General features: G+C 39.4%; 1 long non-coding RNA gene across 1 annotated transcript; it reads right to left on the bottom strand.

Annotated features, from left to right (window-relative positions):
- Positions 1–246: 246 nt before the first annotated feature.
- LOC124025442 lies at positions 247–2,461 on the bottom strand. Its single transcript, XR_006837182.1, has 3 exons — positions 2,419–2,461; positions 2,239–2,323; positions 247–336 (listed from the first exon to the last, which is right to left on the bottom strand). It is a non-coding gene; the product is annotated as an uncharacterized LOC124025442 (long non-coding RNA).
- Positions 2,462–6,315: the final 3,854 nt, after the last annotated feature.

Raw genomic sequence — 6,315 nt, 5'->3', positions numbered from 1 at the left:
CCAAGGAACATTGGTGCAAACGACAGATTTTTTTACCTTGTCAGCTCAGGGATTCGATCCAGCAACCTTTCGGTTACAGGCCCAACGCTCTAACCACTAGGCTACCTGCCGCCCAAAACAATGCGCGCCCAATTTGCGCACTAGTAGGTGCGCACTAGACTTACACACTGGGCACCCAGAGGCGGACAGTCTTGTCCCTGGAAGCTGAGGCCACCAGGTGTCCGGAGGGAGAGAACTGACTGACGCTCACAGCGTCTTTATGTCCCACGAACCGATAGGCTCTCATTTGGGGCTTCAAGTTCCAGATCATGAGACAGGAGTCCATGGAGCCGGTCGCTGGAGACAACAAGAAAATAAACATATCATCAGTTAGCTATTTTATATATATATATATATATATATATATATATATATATATATATATATATATATATATATATATATATGTATATATAGGGGGCAAAAAAATGTATTTGGTCAGCCACCAATTGTGCAAGTTCTCCCACTTAAAAAGATGAGAGGCCTGTAATTTTCATCATAGGTACACTTTAATTAACTATGACAGACAAAATGAGAAAAAAATCCAGAAAATCACATTGTAGGATTTTTTTATGAATTTATTTGCAAATTATGGTGGAAAATAAGTATTAGACAACTAATATAGTATAATACGGACTGAACCCATTAGACAACTAATACAGTATAATACAGACTGAACCCATTAGACAACTAATACAGTATAATACAGACTGAACCCATTAGACAACTAATACAGTATAATACAGACTGAACCCATTAGACAACTAATACAGTATAATACAGACTGAACCCATTAGACAACTAATACAGTATAATACAGACTGAACCCATTAGACAACTAATACAGTATAATACAGACTGAACCCATTAGACAACTAATACAGTATAATACAGACTGAACCCATTAGACAACTAATACAGTATAATACAGACTGAACCCATTAGACAACTAATACAGTATAATACAGACTGAACCCATTACACAAGTGGTTCCCAAACTGGTCTAGGGCAACAAACTAGTCCCCCACAAAAAAATGCTTAAAAAGAAAATAGCTGTTTTTAAGGAACTCGGTCCGACTTTAAAACTTACGATTGACCGTTGTAGTAGAATAGTTGAATGCACAAGGTGCCATTTCTATACCTTTATTTAACTAGGCAAGTCAGTTAAGAACAAATTCTTATTTACAATGTCGGCCCTACACCGGCCAAACCTGATGACAACTGTGCGTTGCCCCTATGGGACTCCCAATCACGTCCGGTTGTGATACAGCCTGGATTCGAACCAGGGTGTCCGTAATGACGCCTCTTGCACTGAGATGCAGTGCCTTAGACCGCTGCGCCCACTGGGAACCCCAATCATCAGTTCCTCTTGTTATGTTGGTCATTAGCATACCTTAGAGAGCTATTATTTATAACTTGTCAGAATTGTCCAGATCAACAAACCAAACTCAGCTAACATTTTTTTATTTAGGTTTTTTAGTGCATTAGTCCTAACTATCATATTTGCCCCGACAAGTAGCCTAGTGGTTAGAGCATTGGGCCAGTAACCGAAAGGCAAGGTAAAAATCTGTCATTCTGCCCCTGAACAAGGCAGTTACCCCACTGTTCCTAGGCCGTCATTGTAAATAAGAATGTGTTCTTAACTGGCTTGCCTAGTTAAATAAAGGTTAAAAATCTGTCATTCTGCCCCTGAACAAGGCAGTTAACCCACTGTTCCTAGGCCGTCATTGTAAATAAGAATGTGTTCTTAACTGGCTTGCCTAGTTAAATAAAGGTTCAATTAAAAATATATTTACAAATATCAACACTCACTGGATTCTACCCACACACATACTAACTCTGCTACTCTGTTTATTATCTATCCTGATTGACAAGTCCCTACCTACATGTACATATTACGTTGTAATAGTAGAATGCACAAGGTGCCATTTCTATATTGGGTAGATCATCATTTAATTTTTTGCAGGGGTACAACTACCTCGTACCCCTGCACATTGACTCAGTACCGGTACTCCTTGTAAATAGTCTTATTATTGTTATTCTTACTGTTTCCTTTTTTGAAAATGTATCTTCCTTTTTAAGAGCTCATAAGTAAGCATATTATGGTAAAGTCTACACCTGTAGTATTGGGCGCATGTACCAAATATATTCGATTATTTTATTATTATTTTTTGATGATTGACGAACAACACCACTTACCAATTTGTTTCATGTTACAGTTGAAGTCAACGCTTGTTATGGTGTCTCTGTGGCCCTTGAAGTGCCTCTCCAGGGTTGGGTCATCCTAACAATGTGAAAGGAACAGTTTTACACTAATTAGCCGGTCAGTTGATTTGTTGGCAACTCATCATCATCATCATCATCATCATGTTTACTTACCAATGCGGAAGTCATCTTCAGGTGATGGACAAGCACAACTCTCATAAAATAACTAGCTCAACTGCCTTGTAAGCTAGCAAACTGTTCTCAAATACAGTAACGTTCAGCACAAATAGATAATAATAACTTGATGTGCAACACAAGGCATTGTTTACAAATTCACTGGGTGGTTTGTCAGCTGCTTGGTTACCAAGGCCAACTCATTATCCACATCGTTAAGACACCGTTACCTAGCGCTCAATACGCACGATAAGCAAACTGTCGGTCATTAAAATGTTTCCGTATATCCAAAGTTTCCAGACGAGTTATAATTAGCTACTTATTTTTCATAAAACAGTGTCGTTTGATTATTTATTTTTTGCTATATCACCTGCTGCTTACAAACGCAAGACGTCGACGTTTCTGACAACAAACTCCAGTGTCGTTTGAGTTTGCGCGCCGCATCGAGCGCCAACTTCGGGTTGAAATTTTTAAAGGGGAAGTTGACGTCGTAATGTAATTGGCCGACCAAAATACAACTGTAATCAACACTACAGACACCCAGGGGTCAGTAGAATCCCGTTGGTAAAGGTCACTTTATACAAGTTTACTTTAACCAGGGTTGCTCCAGCAAAATACATTTGGACGTGTTAAACAGTATAATAAATTGCAGACTATAGAACTATACTTGCTGGAGCATAAAATAAATAATATTTTAACTATTTTCTGAGATCCTTGCAAGGCGTCACATATCGTTTTCCACTAAGCCCAGGGCTCCACAATTAATCAAATTCACATGGAAATCACAATATTAACATGTTCAATATTCATTCCACATGAAAGCCATATCATATCCATATTGCATGCAAAGTGGCAACACATTTTTTGAGGGGGGGCTGTTTTGCATGTTATTTTGGCATTGATACGTGTCACATATCAGTTTGCAAACAATGTAATAAAAAATATATAATTGTGTTAATAAAGCCGCATACGAACATGGTAAATATCAGACTTCAAGACAACTGGGAACTCTGGGGGAAAACGAGCTCCGATTAGGAAAATAAGGTTTGAACGGTCATTCAACTTGGAATTCCAAGTCGGGAACTCGGGCCGATCACAACATAAAGGAGTGTTCACAACATAAAGGAGTGTTCACAACATAAAGGAGTGTTCACAACATAAAGGAGTGCTCACAACATAAAGGAGTGTTCACAACATAAAGGAGTGCTCACAACATAAAGGAGTGTTCACAACATAAAGGAGTGTTCACAACATAAAGGAGTGCTCACACCATAAAGGAGTGTTCACAACATAAAGGAGTGTTCACAACATAAAGGAGTGCTCACAACATGAAGGAGTGCTCACAACATAAAGGAGTGCTCACAACATAAAGGAGTGTTCACAACATAAAGGAGTGTTCACAACATAAAGGAGTGATCACAACATAAAGGAGTGCTCACAACATAAAGGAGTGTTCACAACATAAAGGAGTGTCACAACATAAAGGAGTGCTCACAACATAAAGGAGTGCTCACAACATAAAGGAGTGCTCACAACATAAAGGAGTGCTCACAACATAAAGGAGTGCTCACAACATAAAGGAGCGTTCACAACATAAAGGAGCATAAAGGGAGTGTTTAACACAACATAAAGGAGCGTTCACAACATAAAGGAGCAAATATAAAGGGGAGTTTCACAACATAAAGGAGCGCTCACAACATAAAGGAGCGCTCACAACATAAAGGAGCGCTCACAACATAAAGGAGCGCTCACAACATAAAGGAGCGCTCACAACATAAAGGAGCGCTCACAACATAAAGGAGTGCTCACAACATAAAGGAGTGTTCAAAACATAAAGGAGTGCTCACAACATAAAGGAGTGCTCACAACATAAAGGAGTGCTGACAACATTTTTAGCCTGACTAACCGGTGTCTGTATGTAGCATCGCTACATTTACAGCCTCTCTACTGTATATAGCCTCTCTACTGTATATAGCCTCTCTACTGTATATAGCCTCTCTACTGTATATAACACTACTGTATATAGCCTCTGTATATACTACTGTATATAGCCTCACTGTATATAGCCTCACTACTGTATATAGCCTCACTACTGTATATAGCCCCTCTACTGTATATAGCCCCTCTACTGTATATAGCCCCTCTACTGTATATAGCCCCTCTACTGTATATAGCCTCTCTACTGTATATAGCCTCTCTACTGTATATAGCCCCTCTACTGTATATAGCCTATCCTGTATATCTCTACTGTATATAGCCTTCTACTGTATACAGCCTCTACTGTATATAGCCTCTCTACTGTATATAGCTACTGTATATAGCCTCTCTCTACTGTATATAGCCACTCTACTGTATATAGCCTGTCTTTTTACTGTTGTTTTATTTCTTTACTTACCTATTGTTCACCTAATACCTTTTTTGCACTATTGGTTAGAGCCTGTAAGTCAGCATTTCACTGTAAGGTCTACCTACACCTGTTGTATTCAGCATTTTCACTGTAAGGTCTACCTAATATATGCCATTTAGCAGATGCTTTTATCCAAAGCGACTTACAGTCATGTGTGCATAAGTGGTCCCGGGATCGAACCCACTACCCGTACCCTGGCGTTACAAGGTCACATGTTGTATTTAGCATCTCACTGTAAGGTCTACTACACCTGGCGTTCACTGTGAAGTCTACTACACCTGCTCTATTCAGCATTTCACTGTAAGGCTACATCTGTTGTATTCAGCACCTGTTGTATTTAGCCCAGTATTTCACTGTAAGGTCTACTACACCTGTTGTATTCAGCATTTCACTGTAAGGTCTACTACACCTGTTGTATTCAGCATTACACTGTGATTTCACTGTGTATTCAGGTCTACACTACACCTGTTGTATTCAGCATTTCACTGTAAGGTCTACTACACCTGTTGTATTCAGCATTACACTGTACAGGCATTTCACTGACACCTACACCTGTTGTATTCAGCATTTCACTGTAAGGTCTACCTACACCTGTTGTATTCGGCGCCCGTGACAAATAAACCTTGATTGGATTTGATTTACTTCTTAAATATGTAATTTATATCTCTATGACTTCAACAGTTCACCCAAGTGTTCTGATCTAATGTTAATATATTATAACAAATGAAAATTACATATATATGGATGTTGCCAAAAAACAGTATTGGTAATTGTTGAATAAACATGGAAATGACTAAAAGTAATTCAACTACATGTAACTGATCAAAAATCGCCTATCGCAATATATATATTGGGGCGGCAGCGTAGCCTAGTGGTTAGAGCGTTGACCAGTAACCGGAAGGTTACGAGTTCAAACCCCGAGCTGACAAGGTACAAATCTGTCGTTCTGCCCCTGAACAGGCAGTTAACCCACTGTTCCTAGGCCGTCATTGAAAATAAGAATTTGTTCTTAACTGACTTGCCTGGTTAAATAAAGGTTTAAAAAAAACGCACCTAGGATTTCTGCCCATATTGTGCAACCCCCCCTCATCTTTTTTGTAATCAGAGAATGGTTGATTGTATTTTTCACAAACCTCTTTAAGCTTCGTGGTTACCAAATTTCTCATCGTGACAATAAGAAGTCTGTTTTCTCTTCAATAACCCAAGTAGCCTACACAATGTTCACTACTTAACACAGTGGGCCCACCTACTACACAAGGCCCTGAACCACCGGATTGGTTGTGACCTCTTACTAACCCATCAGCTGCTTGTCTGATTGGTTGTGACCTCTTACTAACCCATCAGCTGCTTGTCGGATTGGTTGTGACCTCTTACTAACCCATCAGCTGCTTGTCGGATTGGTTGTGACCTCTTACTAACCCATCAGCTGCTTGTCGGATTGGTTGTGACCTCTTACTAACCCATCAGCTGCTTGTCTGATTGGTTGTGAC

The sequence above is a fragment of the Oncorhynchus gorbuscha genome, linkage group LG03, assembly GCF_021184085.1.
Source record: "Oncorhynchus gorbuscha isolate QuinsamMale2020 ecotype Even-year linkage group LG03, OgorEven_v1.0, whole genome shotgun sequence".
Taxonomy (NCBI): domain Eukaryota; kingdom Metazoa; phylum Chordata; class Actinopteri; order Salmoniformes; family Salmonidae; genus Oncorhynchus; species Oncorhynchus gorbuscha.
This window is presented reverse-complemented; position numbering and strand designations above follow the sequence as displayed.